General features: G+C 49.0%; 1 protein-coding gene across 1 annotated transcript in view; it reads left to right on the forward strand.

Moving 5' to 3' along the window:
- The window catches only part of NIBAN2 (niban apoptosis regulator 2), a 300,751-nt gene that overhangs the window by 81,761 nt on the left and 195,359 nt on the right, over positions 1–23,631 (forward strand). The window lies entirely within an intron of this gene.

The raw sequence follows: 23,631 nt of genomic DNA on the forward strand, positions 1-23,631 counted from the left end.
TCAAAAGCAGTGCACGGTTCGCAGATGCACAGAGTACTTCCCATGTTGTGCATTGTTTCCTCACATCAGACAGGCTCACCTCCTTTATCCAATTCATCCAATTAACTAGTGTCCGTCACTCCCAATAACACCTCACATCTTCCCTTTACAAATCCACCTCAATCTATCCTTTTCAAAACAATCCTGTAAATGCATGAGATCTTAAGAGCACAATTTCAACACACTTACTACAGCTAATCCACAAGGAATAACCTTTTTTACTAATCAACTACCTTTGTACCTCTAACCTTAGGGTCCAGATAGAGGTGGGTGAACCACTGAAAGCTCGAGCCAGGCTCGAGCCGGATGCCTTGCTCTGGCTCGGCTCGAGGTCTTCTTGGACCCTCGAGCCCACAACGAGCCGAGCTTGCATGTGGCTTCTGCCTGCCACCCACACTCAAAGCATCGACCTTTGATATAAAACAGGAGACAGAAAAGATACCCTGCTAGTGGCTGAACTACACAATGTGAAACAAGAAAAACCATGATCATTCTGGGCCACACTGCCTGCAAATTGTGTGATACTAAGCAATTATTTAATCCCACTGAACCTCCTATTTCTTTTTCAAATATAAGAACCCCTGCAAATATGTGAGTTCAGGATGTGTGATGTACAAAAACCTATTATGTTTCATTTCTTGACAATGCTGCTCCATTTATAACAAGAATCTAGGCCACATGCGAGGTGCACATGACAACTGACTTGGCACACTAGTGGCATTGTCCTCAGGGCAGGATGGAGAATGCCTGTAAACTCACATTTAAAAGTATAGCTTTTAATAAATTCCTTTTAGTGTGGTGATCTATTTTGATGCGCTAAAGTGACGTGGAAATGTAAATTGATAATGTAAATTGATACTTGTATAGCGCACTACTCACCCGCAAGGGTCTCAAGGCGCTTGTACGAATACCGCTGTGGAACGCATCCTGGCTTTCCCTGTGAGGTGTCCACTCCTGGGCACCCCCAAGGTGGAGGCCAGGCATCCTTAGCGTTGTGAGGGTCGTTGTGGAGATTAAGCAAGCTATTGCCCAGAGTTGCAGAGTGGGACTCCATGATTGGAATAGGCACCGAGACGAGAATTATCAGGTCCGTGGAATTTTTGAGCTCAAGACCCGCCGAGGCGGGGAATTGAACCCTGGTCCCGGGCTAGACCTCTGCATCAGGGTCTGCCGCTCTAACCATTGAGCCACACTTCTCCACGTGCGTCCAATATGTTAAATAAATATACTTTTTTGCATTTTGAAGAGACTTTATCATTTTACATGATGTTTGTTGCATGATTTGCAAGGCAAAGTTCAAAGAAGGGGTCTTGGAGCCAACTCAAAACATTCGCTCGGCTCTCTTTGTTAATTTTAGCTTGCCCACCTCTAATTCCAGAGTAGTGTGCTCACACAAACCCAATACATCTGTCATGCTCCACTAACTTCAGGCAGTGCAGTGTGTCAGATAATGGTGATTTAGAGCATGTCAGTCATGCGCCGTCATGCCCAGTCAGAAGCCATGATAAGGGGAAAAGGACAGCCTCCCATCCTATCTGAATTTCTGATTGGGCATAAGGTTTTGAGTCTCGCTCTGGCACCCTGGTCGTTCAATCTGAAAGTGGGAAACTGAGGTGCACAGGAAAGTGCATGTTGAGGACTACCCCAGGTAAGTTTCCACGTTGTGTGTACTAGTGAGAGCATGCTTATGTTGTTTATCTGCCTGTCTGCGAGCATCCACCGTATTGTGTGTACGCAAGTTTGTGCATTTGTATGCGTGAGATTGTTCAGAATTTGGCAAAAGAGTGGTAAACAATAGGCTTGGGCGAGTCAACAAATTAACAGGGTGCGCTGAAGCGAGCCTTAAATTACATTCATTCAAGTCGCGACTATTTTTTCATAAAAACTGATGTTGAGTTGTATGTGTGTACCAGCGAAATGATCTTTAGCCTGAGAGTTTTGAATGGCCACTTTTGTTGTCACATTTGTTGTCTGTCATTTTTTAGGTTTCGACTGGAGGGCGGAGCTCTTAGCTCCGCCTCCAGAGAAATCTCTTGATTTCCAGTAAGGAGAATGGAATACGCCCCCCTGTCCCATTGGCTAGCTCCATAAATGGAGGCTAGCCATTGGAACAGAGATCTGTCCGTCAAGGCCGGACCAGATTCGGGGGCGTTCCCGAGATTTTTTCCCAGGGCGGAGTTACGTTTTTGCCCGTTCCCTCCCCTTTCACTGATGCGCTGTCCATTCCCGCCCCCTCCGTGTGCCTTTCCGCCCCCCCTCGCTGTCCTGTGCACGTTTCCCGCCATCCGTGTCCTCTCCCGCCCCCTCCCGCCGTCCGTGTCCTCTCCCGCCCCCTCCCGCCGTCCGTGTCCTCTCCCGCCCCCTCCCGCCGTCCGTGATTCACATTTGCTGTCCATTCCCGCCTCCTCCCGCCCCCTCCCGCCGTCCGTGTCCTCTCCCGCCCCCTCCCGCCGTCCGTGATTCACATTTGCTGTCCATTCCCGCCTCCTCCCGCCCCCTCCCGCCGTCCGTGTCCTCTCCCGCCCCCTCCCGCCGTCCGTGATTCACATTTGCTGTCCATTCCCGCCTCCTCCCGCCCCCTCCCGCCGTCCGTGTCCACTCCCGCCCCCTCCCGCCCCCTCCCGCCGTCCGTGTCCACTCCCGCCCCCTCCCGCAAGGCAGGCCGCATACAGACAGCAAAGTACCCTTCTGAATGTGTTCTTTACAGCACAGAAATAATATTTACACAAACCACATGGGCGTAACTGCCACCAGCCAAAGTGTTTCAGAACTAGAGGAATGACAGAAATCCGTTTATAGGGCGTCCCGTTGACTTCCAAACAAGTCCAACAGCGGAAAGCACAATGCCTTTAGGCTGAGTTTTTAAAGTAATACCATCTGTTTGGTAACTCGAGAAGTTAACAGCTGCAGCGAAACGGCTGATAATCACTCTGTCCAACACGGCTTTGGACACGATGTCAGATGGCCTGCCCTTGAACTGCCGAAAGCGAGCAATTGGGATCAGACAGGCAGCGGACATGATCCCAGTGACAGCTGCAGCACTGCTCACGCATGCCTGGAGCGCTGTGTAACTCCCGCGGGCTGCCAAACCCCGAAGCACTTAGTGTAATGGGCAGAAGAATCTACAGACAAGGAGGGGACGGTGGCCCTTGGCCAGCGCCAGGGTAAGCGTGCCCTTCACTTTTGTACCTGCACTCTCTCGTAAGGGGATACGGCGAGGCACTGCGGCTTCTTCTATCTGCCAGGCCGTGAGCAGGTTCACCAAATGCTCAGGTTTCACCTGCCTCGTCTTCATCCAGCAGGGCAGAGAGGTAACGAGTCTCCGGCCTTCCACCCCACAGAACTGGCATTACAAACACTGTGTTTCTCAGTGCGAGCCTTTCCTGCAGCACGTAATGACAGTTTCTGTTGTTTAAGCCAGCTTAACGTAAAGCCAGACATCCAGCATGTAGTGCTATCAATTTGGAAACATTATTGCAAGAAAACTTCATGTAACTGCTTATAAAGTGCATCCTAAGCTGTGCTAACAGATTTCCAATCCTGTCACTTCCATGATAGAAGTGTAAGCACCTCAAACTATATAATAGGACGTGTTTAAGGTCGCCCTTCTTGAGTTGCTGATGTTTAGATGTAGTGTAGTGAGCAATACAGCCTAGGAGCTGAGGGCTCTGCACTTGTCTCATACCCCAGCCTTCTTGTTAGTAACGGTCGTGCGGCAGAAATCGTGATGGTGGCAAACATTTGACTCCAAAGGCTTGGGAGTTATCACTATAGCTCTGTGGATACTTCTGCTTGCAGATTCCTCACCTCTTGAATATCTCAGGCTCCAGACAAACTTCTGGCATAGCCGTCCACCCTGGTAGGAGGCGCTGACTCTTATCTTGACGCTGAATGTGGAGTTGTGGTGACATCACCGGAGCCAAATTCCCTCTACCTTGGCACCTTGAAATCAGTTAACTTAATTCAAAACTGAAAGTGCAGAGCAATATAAGCAGGGCCACTGGGATGATTTGGGATTCAGCTTCGGCTTTTTCCTGTGTAAATTTGTCTTTGCTTTATAATCCATCATCTACTACATCAGTTATAAGTTTTATTAAACAAAATGTTCTAGTTACACTAGGTCAACATTTAGTAAACCTGCTGAACAATGGGTGCAAAAACAGCTTTCTGCTGTTAAGTTCTATATTCAGGCTTTAAAACTTTAAAACAGTGACTGTGTTACACATGTGGTGTTAACATTCCAAAATTATCAGTTTGGGGGAGGGTAGCAAAGAAGAACCTTACATACTTACTTAAATCTAGTTCCAGCATGGTGGAAAGTATACTTCTTTCTTTGTTGTTAACATTTTGCCATTATTCGTCAAGTTCATGTTTAAAGTACATACTTTGTTCTTAATGCTAGTTATTTCAGGTCGTATGCAGCGTTTAAAAGATTCTCAAACATTTTGCATCATGTTTTAAGGTCTTGAATCCTAAATTGCTTTCAGGGTCCCAATAGCGTGAACCTACAGTAAAATCTATGCTAAGATTCCCTATTATCGGAATGTACGGTAAACCAGAACCTGAAGACAACTTTGAAACAAGCATTTACAATGCAACGGTTTCGCCTTTGGAAAAGTTAGACCTAATGGCAATGTAAATGACAATGCCATTTATTTATCTGTTTTCAAAACCAACACATAAATACAAATTTTGTCATTTACAATGCCAATAGCTCAAATTTTTCCAAAGTCGAAACCGTTGCATTGTAAATGCTTGTTTAAAATATGACACACAGGGTAAAATGTGTACACATTGATTTTCAAAAGATTTCTCAAACTAAAGGGCCATAAATCAGGAATGTTTTGCTATGAATTTGGTATGATGGCCCACACTTCACAATGTGCACATTATCGCACAGTCTTCAGTTTCCTAGACTATTATTTACTTTGGGCCACATGTATCATTATTTCAAATAGCCATTACCTAATTGTGATTAGGTACTTAGGTAATTGCTATTTGAATGTATGAAACTCCATGAGTTTCATTTGGCGTTTCCTAATAGGTCAAAAATCGACCTACCTGATTAATATTAATGAGGCAGGTCTCAATTTGAGACCATTACGATTTGCTAAAATCACAGGGATGGTGGCCGGCTGGTGTGAGCTGACCACCATCTTTGTGGTTGCTTTTTAATAAGGCAAACATTTTTTTTAAATGCTGCCAGTTTTCCTTAAATGAAAACAGTTTGCATTTATAAAAGAAAAATGAAAACTTTTCTATTCCTTTTTCAAGAGCAGGCAGTCGTCCATGGGACCACTGCCTGCTCTTAAACATGCTTACGAACATTTACAAAGGGGAAGGTATTCCTTGGCGACCCCTTCCCATTTGTGAATGAGTTTTCACCTATTTGAAGTAGGTGGTAAAATGCGAATGTTTTGCGACTTCATTTCGGTCACAAAACATTCCTACATACTGCTGCAATTCGGTATTAGGAAGGGACGCCATAGACACGCCCCTTTGTAATGCAGAATCAGTATGTATTTTCAATTCCAAATTGTGATTCAGTAACAAGATACTGTATCGCAAATTGGAATTCATACATACCAAAGTGCATTTTACTGGTCGCAACTAACCGATTCTGTGAATCTGGCCATACGAACATTGAAATGCATGGTGCATGTGGCCGTAAAGGCGTAAAACAGATGAAAGGAGCATCAAATTGGATACAACTAAAACTAGTTTAATTGAACACAACACAAGTAAAACGTGATAATGGTTCACACGTGTTGTGTATATTCACTGATGCTTTATCAGTGCTTGAAAAATGTATCATGTTGAGTGAAACTATGATTGCACTTCAAAGCACAACACCAATCCTCCCGGCCGCAGACTGACTCCCATGATGCCTCCGGGCTTCTGTCAGTGGCAGCTAAAGGCAAATTCTTGTTTTGATGAACTGAACCGGAAGCAAAATGAACCATTGTCTACGCCACTAATTGTGTCATTTTATTAATTAAAATGATTGGCAATTAAGAGGCACGATTGAGTGTGTTTGTGTGGAGTTGTGTGGATGGGCGAGTCAGTGAATGCATGGACTGAGTCAGTTTCCTGAGGTCGGTTTGGTTAGAGAGATGTAGAAATAGCCTTCCAGGGCATATGACCTAGGTCAGGGTGTGTTTCAGGACGTCTTGGTCTTTACTTCAAATTCTTTATGACATCAAATGTTCATTTGCTGTCCATAATTCTTGGAGATTGAGATTAGAGCATGAGAAAAAGGCAGAATTTCAATGTTATTTTTGGAAGTCTTACATAGAGTGAATCCTGCCCAAGGACATAGGGGCTCTTCACAAAAGACACAGGCTGTGTTACATTTTTTGGCACAAGGAGAATCGTTTCGAAACTGCTTCCCCATGTTTTATGGTCGGCAGCTGTAGCAACTAGGCCACACTGCCTCCTGAAACAGAAACAATTACACCCCCTCAAGTCTCCTGACAACAATGCTATTATTGAGCTAAAAGGCAAGTATGTTTTCAAGCGCACCCTATTTGTGGGCTAAACACTTATACATGAAGCAACATTATAGCTCATTAATTCAAAAACAAGAGATGTTTACATCCCCTACTCCCATATTTAAAGGTGCTCTCATATGTGACAATGGAAGAAAAGAAGGCTCACGGAAATACAATATTTGCCTAGGATCACACAATTTGATCAAGCTGGGGAAGCCGGGATCGGTCCCAGCTTTTCTAGTTTCACATTGTGCAATTCAGCTGGGTTTGAACGAATGATAAACAAGATTTATAGGTAGATTCATCAAGCATTTTTGCAAGCGCAAACGGTGCGAATCGCAAAAATCACCCGTTTGCGCCCGCAAAAATGGCATTTGAGATTCATCAATGGTTCATGAACTCGCAATTTGAAAAATCGCAAATAATTGCGATTTCTCAAATTGCGATCGCATTTAAGGAATCTCAATTAGAGATTCCTTAAATGCTATTCATGAACCTTTTAAAAATTGCGAAATCGCAATATTGGGCAGCTATTTACCACGAAGTGTAACTTCGTGGTAAATAACGAAAACTCAGAAAAATGCACTTTAGTGCATTTTTCTAAGTTGGATGTTACACACACATATTTCCTTTGGACATGTGTGTGCGCAACATCAGTCTACATTTACATTTCAGGGGTGCTACAGGGTGTCCTTTGGACACCCCTGGCACCCTTGAAATCACATCCTTATTTGCGATTAGCAAATTGCTAATAAATAAGGAAGCTGTAGGAATCGCAATTTTTTGTGCGATTTGTACATGCATCCCGTTTTGCGAGTCTTTAAAAGCGATTCCTTAATAATCGCTATTAAGGACTCGCAAAACAGGACTTTGATGAATCTGGGGGTAAGTGTATTGGTGGTCTTTGTTAAAACATTTCACATTCTTAGATAGGTATCTCTTACTGCTGTTTTACATCATAGGTGGATGCCTCGTCTTTCCTGTGCATGAGGTTAGAGCGTGGGTGGCAGGGAGAAGCCACATGAAAGCTCAGATTGTTTGGGCTCGAGGGTTAAAGAAGACCTCGAGCTGACCAAGAAATCTGGCTCAAGCCTGCAGTAGGTCCACCTCTATATGTATATAAGATACTGGTGAAATTAAATTATCAATTTAGCTCCATTTTGTTTCCACATTTGTTTTGAGGAGAGCAACCCTTGATACCCGAACCCTCCTGAACATATGAAGCCTTTTCCTGTTGCTTGTCTTGCTCAAGTCTTAATCAAAGACTTGTTTTATGCCTCACCGCTTTCCAAATTCACCAGCCGCCACTACCCGCTGTACCACTGTCCGGTGTGCCAACACCATGGCCACCTAAGAGTACAAGAGAGCAGAGAGGGGGTGCAGAGGAGACCTCTTTCCGGTCAGTATTAGCTGCAGAGGGGCACACGGAGCTTGTGCTGACGCCAGGCAGTGACCCGAGACCGGCACGGGGTTGACTGACAGCCAGGGAGTCCCACGCAGTGGGAGGCACCCAAAACAGACCGCTGTGATGAGGTCAGTGTTGTAGCAACACAGCTGAGGGGCAACACCCTGCGCTCTTATCGCGAGCAGCGTGGGCGAGCCCGCGACCGCAGAAGGGGAGGCGCCTCGAGGCCGGGCTGGGAGGCGCTTCGAGGCCGGGCTGGGAGGCGCTTCGAGGCAGGCCTGGGAGGCGCTACGAGGCCGGGCTGGGAGGCGCTTCGAGGCAGGGCTGGGAGGCGCTAAGATGCAGGGCTGATACACGTTTTCGGAGCCTTGCGTGGGAATGCTGACAGGAGTCGAATAGCCGAGGTGGTTGCGGGGAGCGGTGTGGTGCATTTCTAAGCGCTGTATAGGTTACGGACTGTAACGTGAAGCAGTGAGTGCTGCGGGGCAGGATTCGGGGACATTTTTGGCATTTCGAGTTGCCTGTAATAGAATCGCACTTAGTACTGCAGGGCAGGGTGGCTGAGGCACACATATAATGTACAATACAAACAAAAGTCTTCGCGTGCATCTTCTGAGCTGAGTGGGTGGCAGGGTAAATGCCGGTCAGGATTGAGGTGCATCTTGTGAGCTGTGTGGGTGGCAGGACCCAACCGGCCAGGACTAAGGTGCATCTTGTGAGCGGTGTGGGTCTCAGCGTAAATGCCGGTCAGGATTGAGGTGCCTCGTCTGCGCTGTGTGGGTGGCAGGGCAAATGCCGGTAAGGATTAATGTGCATCTTCTGAGCTGTGTGGGTGGCAGGACACATGCCGGTCAGAACTGAGGTGCATATTCTGAGCTGTGTGGGTGGCAGGGTAAATGCAGCTGGGGATTGAGATGCAAAGCTGGGAAGGGGGGCATTTAGGAGCACACCTTATGACCAGAATGCTGCTTGTGAAGTTTTTGGGAAGGTGATGTGTTTTTGATGGCTGAAAGTTCTCCTTGACGTGTGCCTGTGTTCTTCAAGCGGCCATCCGTCCGGGTTGCCATACGCTGCTCTGGGGTCGTGTCAGGAAGGCCAACACCTCCCTCAACCACCAGCCTGCAACATTTCCAAGGTGACTGGTTGTTTTTTGGACTCTCACTGCCATCTCGTAGCAACATGCGTCATTAACCCGCCCGTCTGGTTCTTGGGACAACCACACCCTGTAGGAGGCAGAGAGCATGGTTACGGAGGTGCCATGTTGGGGAATGTACTGGAGCAATTTCCAATGTATCTCATTTTCAAACTGTTCTGTCTGGCCAATGCCAATGCCTCTGAAAGACAGGTAGGGTTGTTTCAGGTATGTATCTGGCTGTACCACAGCCCTTACAGCGTTTTACAAGAGCAGCCAGCCAGAGAATGTCCTCATATGCGTGTGCGCCATTCCCCCGCTGCCTCTAAACCATGCCAAAAATCCCAGCTATTCAAGAGGCAAGGCCCAGTTCAGAGTGCCGGAAGCACTGCTGTGTGTGCTCAGGTACATCCTGCTGGAGGCAGTGGAGTAGGTCCCGGCCTCGGTTCAGTGAAGTGCCAGACTCCAGTTTTTGTTTAGTCTGCTCTGGTGAGCACTCTAACCACAACCTCTATTTAGACATCGGTACCCAGAATCCATCGCTCCTGGAGAGTGCCGGAAGCCGGCCTATTCTCCCCTGCCTGGGAGTGTGTTCTACTCTCCCCTGCCTGGGAGAGTGTCCTACTCTCCCCTGCCTGGGAGAGTGTCCTACTCTCCCCTGCCTGGGAGTGTGTTCTACTCTCCCCTGCCTGGGAGTATGTTCTACTCTCCCCTGCCTGGGAGTGTGTTCTACTCTCCTCTGCCTGGGAGTGTGTTCTACTCTCCTCTGCCTGGGAGTGTGTTCTACTCTCCCCTGCCCGGGAGTGTGTCCTACTCTCCCCTGCCTGGGAGTGTGCTCTACCCTCCCCTGCCTGAGAGTGTGTTCTACTCTCCCCTGCCTGGGAGTGTGTCCTACTCTCCCCTGCCTGGGAGTGTGCTCTACTCTCCCCTGCCTGGGAGAGTGTCCTACTCTCCCCTGCCTGGGAGAGTGTCCTACTCTCCCCTGCCTGGGAGTGTGTTCTACTCTCCCCTGCCTGGGAGTATGTTCTACTCTCCCCTGCCTGGGAGTGTGTTCTACTCTCCTCTGCCTGGGAGTGTGTTCTACTCTCCTCTGCCTGGGAGTGTGTTCTACTCTCCCCTGCCCGGGAGTGTGTCCTACTCTCCCCTGCCTGGGAGTGTGCTCTACCCTCCCCTGCCTGAGAGTGTGTTCTACTCTCCCCTGCCTGGGAGTGTGTTCTACTCTCCCCTGCCTGGGAGAGTGTCCTACTCTCCCCTGCCTGGGAGAGTGTCCTACTCTCCCCTGCCTGGGAGTGTGTTCTACTCTCCCCTGCCTGGGAGTATGTCCTACTCTCCCCTGCCTGGGAGTGTGTTCTACTCTCCTCTGCCTGGGAGTGTGTTCTACTCTCCTCTGCCTGGGAGTGTGTTCTACTCTCCCCTGCCCGGGAGTGTGTCCTACTCTCCCCTGCCTGGGAGTGTGCTCTACCCTCCCCTGCCTGAGAGTGTGTTCTACTCTCCCCTGCCTGGGAGTGTGTCCTACTCTCCCCTGCCTGGGAGTGTGCTCTACCCTCCCCTGCCTGAGAGTGTGTTCTACTCTCCCCTGCCTGGGAGTGTGTCCTACTCTCCCCTGCCTGGGAGTGTGTTCTACTCTCCTCTGCCTGGGAGTGTGTTCTACTCACCCCTGCCTGGGAGTGTGTTCTACTCACCCCTGCCTGAGAGTGTGCTCTACCCTCCCCTGTCTGAGAGTGTGTTCTACTCTCCCCTGCCTGGGAGTGTGCTCTACTCTCCCCTGCCTAGGAGTGTGCTCTACTTTCCCCTGCCTGGGAGTGTGCTCTACTCTCCCCTGCCTGGGAGTGTGCTCTACTCTTCCCTGCCTGGGAGTGTGTTCTACTCTCCCCTGCCTGGGAGTGTGTTCTACTCTCCCCTGTCTGGGAGTGTGTTCTACCCTCCCCTGCCTGGGAGTGTGCTCTACTCTCCCCTGCCTGGGAGTGTGCTCTACTTTCCCCTGCCTGGGAGTGTGCTCTACTCTCCCCTGCCTGGGAGTGTGTTCTATTCTCCTCTGCCTGGGAGTGTGCTCTACTCTCCCCTGCCTGGGAGTGTGCTCTACTCTCCCCTGCCTGGGAGTGTGTTCTACCCTCCCCTGCCTGGGAGTGTGTTCTACTCTCCCCTGCCTGGGAGTGTGCTCTACTCTCCCCTGCCTGGGAGTGTGCTCTACTCTTCCCTGCCTGGGAGTGTGTTCTACTCTCCCCTGCCTGGGAGTGTGTTCCACCCTCCCCTGCCTGAGAGTGTGTTCTACCCTCCCCTGCCTGGGAGTGTGTTCTACTCTCCCCTGCCTGGGAGTGTGTTCTACTCTCCCCTGCCTGGGAGTGTGCTCTACTCTCCCCTGCCTGGGAGTGTGCTCTACTCTTCCCTGCCTGGGAATGTGTTCTATTCTCCTCTGCCTGGGAGTGTGCTCTACTCTCCCCTGCCTGGGAGTGTGCTCTACTCTCCCCTGCCTGGGAGTGTGTTCTACCCTCCCCTGCCTGGGAGTGTGTTCTACTCTCCCCTGCCTGGGAGTGTGCTCTACTCTCCCCTGCCTGGGAGTGTGTTCTACTCTTCCCTGCCTGGGAGTGTGTTCTACTCTCCCCTGCCTGGGAGTGTGCTCTACTCTCCCCTGCCTGGGAGTGTGTTCTACCCTCCCCTGCCTGGGAGTGTGTTCTACTCTCCCCTGCCTGGGAGTGTGCTCTACTCTCCCCTGCCTGGGAGTGTGTTCTACTCTTCCCTGCCTGGGAGTGTGTTCTACTCTCCCCTGCCTGGGAGTGTGCTCTACCCTCCCCTGCCTGAGAGTGTGTTCTACCCTCCCCTGCCTGAGAGTGTGTTCTACCCTCCCCTTCCTGGGAGTGTGTTCTACTCTCCCCTGCCTGGGAGTGTGTTCTACTCTCCCCTGCCTGGGAGTGTGCTCTACCCTCCCCTGCCTGAGAGTGTGCTCTACCCTCCCCTGCCTGAGAGTGTGTTCTACCCTCCCCTGCCTGAGAGTGTGTTCTACCCTCCCCTGCCTGGGAGTGTGCTCTACTCTCCCCTGCCTGGGAGTGTGCTCTACTCTCCCCTGCCTGGGAGTGTGCTCTACTCTCCCCTGCCTGGGAGTGTGCTCTACCCTCCCCTGCCTGAGAGTGTGCTCTACCCTCCCCTGCCTGAGAGTGTGTTCTACCCTCCCCTGCCTGAGAGTGTGTTCTACCCTCCCCTGCCTGGGAGTGTGTTCTACTCTCCCTTGCCTGGGAGTGTGCTCTACTCTCCCCTGCCTGGGAGTGTGCTCTACTCTCCCCTGCCTGGGAGTGTGCTCTACTCTCCCCTGCCTGGGAGTGTGCTCTACCCTCCCCTGCCTGAGAGTGTGCTCTACCCTCCCCTGCCTGAGAGTGTGTTCTACCCTCCCCTGCCTGAGAGTGTGTTCTACCCTCCCCTGCCTGGGAGTGTGTTCTACTCTCCCCTGCCTGGGAGTGTGCTCTACTCTCCCCTGCCTGGGAGTGTGTTCTACTCTCCCCTGCCTGGGAGTGTGCTCTACTCTCCCCTGCCTGGGAGTGTGTTCTACTCTCCCCTGCCTGGGAGAGTGTCCTGCTCAGCAAGAGCATTAGAAACCGTCCCAACTTTCCCTCAGAAGACAATACTGCGTCATCCCAACCAGGACCGTGCACTGTAAGCCTTCCAGCTCTCTCTTTGCCAGGAAAAGCATCAAAACCCATTTCACCCATACCCTTCTACACAGCTCATCGGAAGCCATCCGACTACATTAAAGCTATTGAACCACGACTGCTTTTCCAGGGGCGAGTAGTGGAGAAATCCCCCAAGTAGTCTGACTCTTCCCCTTTTAGGCAAAAGTAGTGAAGCCACGCCCTCCCATTCTGCACTGCCTACAAGAGTGTAAGTTGAACCTACCCTCATTTTTAGGTCTCGCCTGTCGATGCGCATGCGCATCGAGCAAGCGAGACTATAGGGGCTCATCCAGACTTTATCTAACTTGCAAGGAATCGTGGCGATTCCTTGCAGTGCCCGTGACTTTTAAGCTCAATGCGCATGTGCATTGAGCTTAAAAGCGCGTGCACATGCCCCCAGCCGCCTGCCTTGCCTACTCTCTCACACAGCCTCCCCCAGCTCCGCCCCCTCACTACTTGATTGCACGGCCGCTAGGCCGTGCCTCCCCTACTCTCCTCCCCCCTCCTCCTCTCCTCCCCTGCCTGCCTGCCGCTAGGCCGTGCCTCCCCTACTCTCCTCCCCCCTCCTCCTCCTACTGCCGTGTCGCACCTCTCCCCTCTCCGCCCCCTCCCCTGCCAGCCGTGTTACGGTGAAAGGCTTGTTTGTTTATTTTACCCGCCGTGTCTCTGCTGCTTCCCCCTGTCCTGTCTCTCCTCCTCTCCCTCTCTATACCCTCCCCCTCCCCCCCACCACTCCCATCAAGTCCCTCTGGCCCTTCCCTCCTCCCCGGACCCCTCCTCCCCTGCCCCCTCCTCCCCTGCCCCCTCCACCCTTTCTTGTCTATTGCACTTCTCTGCCATCTGTCTTTTCTTGCGGAGTGATGCTGGCTTTCACAGCATGCCGAGCTGCTGCGTGCGTCCCTTCTACATTAACTGGCTCCTCTCTCTTCACCGACCACTTTGGCGATCGGCGTCCTGAAGCAGCAGGTAGAACAGTGTGAAACAAGCAACAGGGACCGATGCTGGGGATTAACCTTCCGCAGACCAAAGCCACCCGACCTGTATAACTCTGTGTCAGTGGTGCGTAGTGTCCTGTGGCCGCATCCAACACTTCCTGTGCAGTGCATATCTGCCCTGGTGAAAATACTTTCTCTGGGGAGTTTCCAGCAGTTTAATGGCTTCACTGGTATTTCCTAGGGAATGGGGCATTGCACAGGAGAGTGTGCCGTCGCCTTTCGGTATCTTTTTATGCGTCGTCCCGCCATGTACTATACTGTCCCCTTGCACACGTACAGTTATATGAGAAGGTGCTCAGCAGGGGTAGGCTGCATACATCCTTTTGCTGCCACTGCTCCGAATGCTAGTCTTCGTTCTCCCTGCTCCTCAGTTGCGGGGCTGTGCTCACACCGCAAACAGTGGTCATTAGAGCTCGGCCATACGTGTCAACGTTTGGGAGTAAGCGAGAGGGAACTTAAAGTTGTCCCAAATTGGTTTGCACGTTAACTTGCATTTAGCTAAATTCTTTGTTTCTTTATGGAATGCATTAAAATCGCCAATCAAAAGGATACACTTCTTTTCAACGTGCAGGCTTCAAGACAAACCAGCATTGGCCAGGTGATTATTTATGCAGCCCCTCACCCTCCAGGCTCATGCTGTGACAGCACACTCCTCCATCCCTATGGGCGCCCAATACTCTCCCCCTCCAGGCTTGTACTGCAACATTACACCCCTCCACTCAAAGACACTCCCACGCCCCTCCCCCCACGCACCCCCCATGAACATACTGTACCATTGCACTCTTCCATCCCAGGACACTCCCAGGTCTTCACCCTCAAGACTCATGTTGTGCATCACGCTCCGCCGTCTCTGGAGGTGCCCAAGCATCTCACCCTCCAATATGGCACTACGACGTCACACCCACCTTCCTCAGAAACTCCCTGGCCCCTGACCCTCCAGACTCTTACTGTGACTTCGTACTTCACCATCCTTGCAGGCGCTAAAGCTCCCCACACTGTGCCACCCCACGCCTCTATCCTAAGATACTTTCAGGCCCCAACTCTCCATTCTCATACAGTGTCATCATTCCCTCCAACACTGGACACTCCCAGTCCCCCAACCTCCAGTCTCATGCTGTGCCATCACACCCCTCCATCCACAGGTACTCACACGCCCCCCCACCCTCCAGTCTAATACCGGTGCAGTCACACACCTCCGTCCCCAGGCACTCACAGACCCCTCATCCTCCAGTCTCATGCTGTGCCATCACACCCCTCCATCCACAGGTACTCACACGCCCCCCCACCCTCCAGTCTAATACCGGTGCAGTCACACACCTCCGTCCCCAGGCACTCACAGACCCCTCATCCTCCAGTCTCATGCTGTGCCATTTCACTTCTAAATTCTCATTCAACTCTTGTATTGCATCCTCTTACTCCCTGGCCCTGTAATCTCCAGTCTCGTATTGTGACATCATACTGCTCTATCCCCAACCACTCACATCCCCCCCACCCTACAGTCTGATTTTGTGCAGTCATGCTACTCCTTCCCCAGGCACTCCCAGGCTGCCTACCCTCCAGTCTCATACTGTGCAGTAACGCTTCTCCTTCCCCAGACACTCACAGCCCCCCACACTCCAGTGCCAATCTGTGCAGTCACACTTCTCCTTCCCCAGAAACTCACAGCCACCACACTCCTCCTTCCCCAGACTCTCACAGCCCCCACACTCCAGTGCCAATCTATGCAGTCACGCTCCTCCTTCCCCAGACTCTCACAGCCCCCACACTCCAGTGCCAATCTATGCAGTCACGCTCCTCCTTCCCCAGACTCTCACAGCCCCCACACTCCAGTGCCAATCTATGCAGTCACGCTCCTCCTTCCCCAGACTCTCACAGCCCCCACACTCCAGTGCCAATCTAGGTGGTCATGCTCCTCCTTCCCCAGACTCTCACAGCCCCCACACTCCAGGGCCAATCTATGCAGTCACGCTCCTCCTTCCCCAGACTCTCAAAGCCCCCACACTCCAGTGCCAATCTAGGTGGTCACGCTCCTCCTTCCCCAGACTCCCACAGCCCCCACACTCCAGGGCCAATCTATGCAGTCACGCTCCTCCTTCCCCAGACTCTCACAGCCCCCACACTCCAGTGCCAATCTAGGTGGTCATGCTCCTCCTTCCCCAGACTCTCACAGCCCCCACACTCCAGGGCCAATCTATGCAGTCACGCTCCTCCTTCCCCAGACTCTCAAAGCCCCCACACTCCAGTGCCAATCTAGGTGGTCACGCTCCTCCTTCCCCAGACTCCCACAGCCCCCACACTCCAGGGCCAATCTATGCAGTCACGCTCCTCCTTCCCCAGACTCTCACAGCCCCCACACTCCAGTGCCAATCTAGGTGGTCATGCTCCTCCTTCCCCAGACTCTCACAGCCCCCACACTCCAGGGCCAATCTATGCAGTCACGCTCCTCCTTCCCCAGACTCTCAAAGCCCCCACACTCCAGTGCCAATCTAGGTGGTCACGCTCCTCCTTCCCCAGACTCCCACAGCCCCCACACTCCAGGGCCAATCTATGCAGTCACGCTCCTCCTTCCTTCAGCCTCAACACCTCACCCTCAATCACTCACCCTCAACAATTCACCCACACTCACCCTCCCTCACCCTCAATTCCTCACCCACACCCTCAACACTTCACCCTAAACACCTCACTCATCCTCAACGCCTCCCCCTCCCCCTCACTCACCCTCACCCTCACTCACCCTCAACACCTCACCATCACTAACACTCAACACCTCACCCTCACTAACTCACACTCAATCACCCTCAACACCTCACCCTCAACACCTCACCCTCAACACCTCACCCTCAACACCTCACCCTCAACACCTCACCTTCAAAACCTCAACCTCAACAACTCACCCTCAACACCTCACCCTCACTCACTCTCACTCACCCTCACTCACCCTCACTCACACTCACTCACACTCAGTCACCCTCACTCACCCTCACTCACCCTCACTCACCCTCACTCACCCTCAACTCCTCACTCACCCTCACTCATCCTCACTCACCCTCAACACCTCACCCTCACCATCACTCACCCTCAACCCCTCATCCTAACTCGCAATAACCCTCCCTCACCCTCACCCTCACTCACTCTCACTCTCACTCACCCTCAACACCTCACTCACCCTCAACACCTCACTCACACTCAACTCCTCACTCACCCCCACCCTCACTCACCCTCAACACCTCACCCTCACACAGTGCAATAGGTCTCGTAGGATTTTTAGTTACAGCTTTTACAATTGTTTATTGCTTTTTTGATTTGTAATTCTTTAGCATTGGCAAAAAAAAATAAAAATGCAAAAGATTTACAACAAAAAACCCATAAACAATTCTAAATGCACTAACTCTAATGCTGCGAGACCTATTGCATTTCCAATGCTTTTTTTTTTTGTTTCTTTGCTCTTACACTGGAGCTCTCGATACATACATGTTAAGCATTTAGCAGCAGGAGCATGAGAGTAGGTTGATGCAAATACAAATTCGTCCTATTTGTAGATGACATCTTGTGCTTGATGACATGTTGAACCCTCACCCCCAGCTCTTTTATCCGAGCTCCTTGATTCATTTAGTGTATCTGGCTTGAAAATACATTTTACGCAGTCAGTGGGAAAGAAGACTGGGAATTTGTCAGTCTTTATAGATGGGGTAGGTTCGATAAATGACATGGTATGGCAGGCTCACTTGTTTAAACAGGAACCTCTTCCCTGGATTGCTTTGAGGACCAAACGCCTTTCCTCCTAGGACAATGTGGGATATTCAAAAGAAACTGTTGCCCTTCATGTTGGAGCAATAAACTGCCCATGATAGCCAAAGCAACACTTTATAGTACTTTATAGACCATGATACGATGGAGGTTTTGGAAAGCCAATATACCGAGATCTATCTAAACAGCTCAGCCTTGACTGGCGTTTAAAGTGGGCAAGTACACGGTTTATCACAGCCAGGCGCGCAACACCCATTGGGCTCACGGGGCTTCAGCCCTCCGCCCCCCCAGACCCCCCCCCCGTCGTGTCATTCAGTCTTATCTGCGAGGTGCGCTAATTGAAAGAGGACAGTTGATTAACAGCAATACCTTCAGGTAATGGGCAGAACTGACTACAGCGGATAGTTTTGGGATCTCCAACATTTTATGGTTAAGAGGTACTTATGTTCAGGAAAATATTTCCCGAGCTGCTAACAAAAATTATGAGTTACTTTGTACAAAATCATTTTGCTGGCGAGTGAGTGCATGCAGGATTACTAGCAGTAGCCGCCTCTGTGCATCAGGGAACAGGCCCGGATCCAGGAATTTTTATTTGGGTGGGCCAAGGGTGCATTTGGGTGGGCCACTGGGGCTCAATTTGTCGCATATATTTCTGGGCAGGCCTGCTTCAGGGCCCTCCTTTATATCTTCTTACTCTTGCAAGGCCCAGTAAAATGCACTCTTTTACAAATCTCTTTCTAAATGTTATCACTCTCAAAAAGTGTATTTTCCATGTAATATTTCTTTGATGGGAAGAGGTTTCTGAGGTGGGGGTATCAGGCAAGTGACACTTCTCGGGCTCCCTTTGTGCGAGCCTTCAGGGAGAATCCCTCTTCATTACTCTCTCCACCTGACCCCAGACTCTGCAACACACTCCCTTACAGGCTTGAATATCCACTACTCCTCTCCCAGTGCACCTTATCTCACAGCTGACCTTGGGCCCCAGCCCCATATCAGGCACCATCGGGCTCCACTTTCATTTTGCCAGGTAAAAACATTAGAAAAATCACCTTCAAACTTAAAACATTGAATATAGCAGTAAATATAATTAGTTGAAATTTAAAGTATGTTCCACAGTAGCCCTTATGACCCGACTGCTAATTAAATAAACAAAAACAGAAAGGCCATGACAGGGCCGGCTTTATCACTGATGCAAAAGTTTTTTTGGGCGCCACACCAATAACCTCTTTCTCCGTAAATACCTTTACTATCACCTTCCAACAGTGCCCCTCATCTCTCCATGACCCCCCCCCTATTGACCTCCTCCTCGGATTGCCTCACGCCACAAGTGCCCCTCATAGCCCCTCCCCCTCATGACCTCCTCCTTGGAGACCAGTACCCCTTATCTCTATGTAGCCCCTCCCACTGATGACCTCCTCGTCTGACTCCCTCACTACCACCCTTGCCCCTCATCTCTCCCTAGCTCCCCCTCCACCCCATGACCTCTTCTTCGGATTCCCTCACTGTCATCCTCCACCAGTGCCCCTCATTGCTCCATAGTCCCTCCCACTACCTCCTCCTCGGATTCCCTCACTGACACCCTCCAACAGTGCCCCTCATCTTTACCTAGCCCCTCTCTCATATGCATTTCATTTGTTGTATAGCGCTACTCATATCAGTGTAGTGTGTGTCAGTACTTTACATCACACACACATTATACAGAGACAATGAATCATACAAGTATGTAAATCAGCCTATAGGGAATGTCACATAAGCCAATGAGGATTACAAGGTGTATGAATCCCGTGTCATGCATAATGGTGGGGAGTATATTTTGAAAGGGTTTGGTATGGGGAAACACAACCTTAGGATTTAAAGAGTATTCCATGGGGGTCAGCTTTACTGATAAAAATGTATATCTGCCCAAACATACTCATTTTAGCAACATTAGAATAATGAAAGACTGGGGAAGTTCTAACTATATCACAAAACAAAAAAAGCAAGTTCTAACTATACCATTCATGTGTGTAGGCAGCTCTTAGATGACAGTTCATAGGCCACTGTCCTATGATACGATTGTAACCTCTGAACTCCAAGTAACACAAGGATCTCTGTGACAAAGGCAGTAACCCAATAAACTATCCAGATACAAGAAAAGTTCATCTGCATTTAAAAACTACTAACAGACAAAAGAGTGCTCTCCAGCAGGATCATTAATCACCAGCGTTATCTGGGCATTTTGTAATGTCTTATTGGTGTCCTGCATTGGCCATGATAATGATAAAAACTGTTTAAATGAAGCACACACGGAGTATGTGTCCTGCTGGGCCAGTGCAGATTTTAACGAGCATTTGCAATGCAATAGGTCTCGCATTTCTGGGAGTTTAAGCTATTGGCATTGTAAATGACAATGCCTTTCATTTATGTTTTAAAAACGAACACGTAATAAAAGGCATTGCCATTTACAATGCCAATAGCTCAAACTCTCACAACTGCGAGACCTATTGCATTGCAAATGCTTGTTTGTGGGCCCTCTATGTACGTGTGTCTGTGTGTGTTTTTGTTTTTCAGCGATTATCACTGGACCCACTCAGATCCTCCGGCGCTAGGAAGAGTATTTGCCCAATTGCCAGAACTGCTGGGCTTATTCTCTTATAGCCAAAGTTTAACTTTCTAATGAAGAAAGGGAGGCGTTAAGAAACGTTAGTGTACCATCGTGTTTATTCACAAAACACGTCGGCCGAGTCTTTCGATGCGTTTCAGCGTAGAACGCCCTGCTCACAACAGACAGGCCACAGTGCTGTTGTGAAGACATGCTGTGGTGCACTCATGTTCATGAGAGAGTCTGCCATCTTTCGTTGGAAATTTACACTGCTAGATTGGTGTGTGTGTGTGTGTGTCCAATGCTGCACATCTACTTGTTTGTTTATACAAAGCACGTAATGCTTTAAGCAGTACACAATTGAACTATTCAAGTATAAGGCATTCCAGATACACACTTTTAGTCACAAGCATCTTATGAAATAATGGACATATGTATATAACAACTACACTACTGGAAGGGCGAGATTTTGATCGATACCTTATCCCTATTGATCCAAACCTCGATCTGGTCGACTGAACCTTTATTGCCTGTCTTTGAGGAAAAAGTGCACCTCTCTGCAAGTTAGTTCACCCAATAAAGGACTCTGCTCCCAAAGATCACAAACAACTTCTAGCTTTCAAAAGTTTATTGTAAAGATATGATAAGCTGCAAATACAGGCATCTCAGAATGAGATTCACGAGATACACAGGTCCAACTACATACATGTGCTCTCTGAAAGCCCTCAGACGAGCAACGGAAATTACTAACACAAGTTCTAAGAATAATAAAGCTATCAGCATTGACGCATATCTCTCCTTCATTTAAGTTGGAGGAAAACACACAGGTTAGGCTGTCCCTACCCTGCTCTAGATGGTATCCCTACTTAACCAAATCCCAACCTAACGAAGGTGTCAGCAGTGAATGACCCCCAAGGGAAGTCACTCACTCTAAGTCTCTTGGTGAAAACCTATAGTTCTCCAGTCATGACCCCTCTCTGCCTACCCATCCGCTCTCTAAAGGGTCCTCAGGTATCTGCTCTAACTCCACCCAGGGGTGCTGTCCCTAATACAAAACAGTCAACAACATTTGAGACGCCCCTCGTGAGACGCCTCTCACGTGGTGTAGCTTCTGGCTTTTTCCATGCTGCTTTGTATTGGGCCTCGTACGTTGGAGTTGACCTTGCTTCTCAGACTCTTCTCCGGCCCGCTGATACCCCTTAAACATTCCGGAACCCTCCTCCATGTCTGGGCCGTCTACTGAACAGACCTCTATTCATTCATTTATAATTGGATCCCCCCTTTTCCTTTGCAGACAGATATCTGCAGCCAAGAACCCAACTCTCATAGACTTCCAAAAAGGCTTGCAACATTTCTCAGCCCAGACATGTACGTATAAATCAATGTTTAAAATAATTCAGGCCCACAGCATTTCTCATAATGATTATAGCATTCAACTTCTTCATTAATTAAAGCATGTTAATACTCTTATTCTATTATTCAATAAACACATCTATAAATCATGGCCCATTAATGCAATGGCCAAAACATTATTTCAATCTATGTCGTGAAAAGAAACACTTTCTAGCTTTGGCCCTGAGGCCTACCACATTCTGCGTTTTACCACATGCCATCTTACATTTTAGCAGCTACACGACATGAATTCAGGAATAATCACATCTAATAAAATCATATAGTGTCACACATTTCTGTATTAGTTCCACTTCTACTTAAATCTCTACATTAGCTATACATTCAGAACATAATTTCAGATACTATTAGCACTCATGGCATTTCTCCTCATGATTTATGCTTACTACAGGTAAGTGTGATGCACTCATACATTTAGGTCAGTTTGCGCTCTCTCAGTTCCCCCCTTTGATGACCTCTCGGGGTCATCACTAACATTTAAACTGCAGTTATTGCTGGCATAATTTGTCTCTGCGCTTCCAGAGCCCTCAGACTCCTGTACTGATTATCTTGTATGGCAGCCAATCTCTGCAGCTGTTCTCTTTGGGCCCTTTCTGACCTTCTTGCTCTGTACCATTTGAATACCCTCACCAATCCCCACAATATAATCCCACAGATCAATATTATGATGATAGGTTTTAGCATATACCACACAAAGCTTTTGCCTATGGTGGAAATCCACCCTCCAACTTCACTCATTCCGTGGCCCACCTTTTCCCAGACATTTTCTCTACTCAAGTCTTCGATCTCCTTGTGAATATTAGTTATGTTCCTAATAACTTTCTCAAGGGGCTTTGAATTGTCTGGAATGTAAGTACAACATTCCTGGACCCTCAAAGCCTTACAGACTCCGCCCTCTTTTGCTAGTAGGACATCTAACGCAAGACGGTTCTGAAGAACCATAGCCCTTATCGATTGCATCTCTCCTTCTACCAGCATTAAGGACTGAGCAGTGCTGGCAGACAACCTGTCGACGACTGTTGCCAGTCGCCTAATTTTAACATCATTAAGGATTACTCCCAAAAGAGGGAACATAGCTCCAAAGACATCTCCAACCATTTCTGCATCTCCTACATCTCTCTTTCCCCTTGATGATGTCTTGCCCTCGATGATCACTAAGTCTTGTGCATGATATATTTTGGGGAAGACAATTGCTAGGTAACATGATCCATACCAGTTGTCAGGTAGTCTCACGTAAGCATTTCTTCCACATACAAAATACACATTTGGAATCACTTGCATTCCCTTCAGGAAATCCTTAGTATAGTACTCTATATTAAAAGCATGTTCACAGTCGACTTCTCCCACGTATACATTTTCATAATACGTTTTGGCTCGGTGAAGACATAGCTTTCCTCTCTGCGTCTTATCTAAAGCTATTGGACCACTACTACCCTTTCTCTTGTGTGCCTTCTCTTCCTCGGTCCAATCTGTTTTCCATTGTCCTGATTTTTTCAAAATCTTTTGTCTCCTGTAACGATCATCCACCTGCCCTATGAACTTCTTCTCGACTTCTGACACCTTGCATGTCAGGTTATTTCTACGGGCATGTGAAGTATCTAAGGTAATCCAAGGAATGAAGAATTTGGCCAATCTGTCTTCACTCTTCCAGTAGTCCCATTTGTTCATCTGCTTATAATTTGGGACTTCTGGCAACACTGAATCATAGTTGGAGAAATAGTATTCAAAACTATCTCTCTCATAAAATATACTAAGCAATAAGCTACATGTAATGCCATATGTCAGCGGGAGGTGATGGTATCTAATGCCTTCATCTACAGACGCCGGCAACTGCATGCAGACGTAACAATCCTTAACCTCCATGGCATCCACGTATTCATATAAGAGTTTAGCATAAGCATTTGACCTAAAGTCTCCTTGGGACTCATCTACGTGTAACCTGCGGGCTTCTGCAGCTAATAACGCTTTCTCTTGAATGTTTTCCCTTTTCACACCAGCAACAGTGGGTGTAAGCGTTTCTACAGACTTCACATCAGTTACCTTCGCCTCTTCCTCATGTCCCTTTACATAAGAAATTGTTACCACTAAAGCTATTAATATTATCACTCCTACTATTAGTGTACCTATTATACATTTAGCTCTGCGGTTCTGGGTGCCGGCTTCCATTTC

This window comes from Lissotriton helveticus, chromosome 5_1 (genome assembly GCF_964261635.1).
Source record: "Lissotriton helveticus chromosome 5_1, aLisHel1.1, whole genome shotgun sequence".
Lineage (NCBI taxonomy): Eukaryota > Metazoa > Chordata > Amphibia > Caudata > Salamandridae > Lissotriton > Lissotriton helveticus.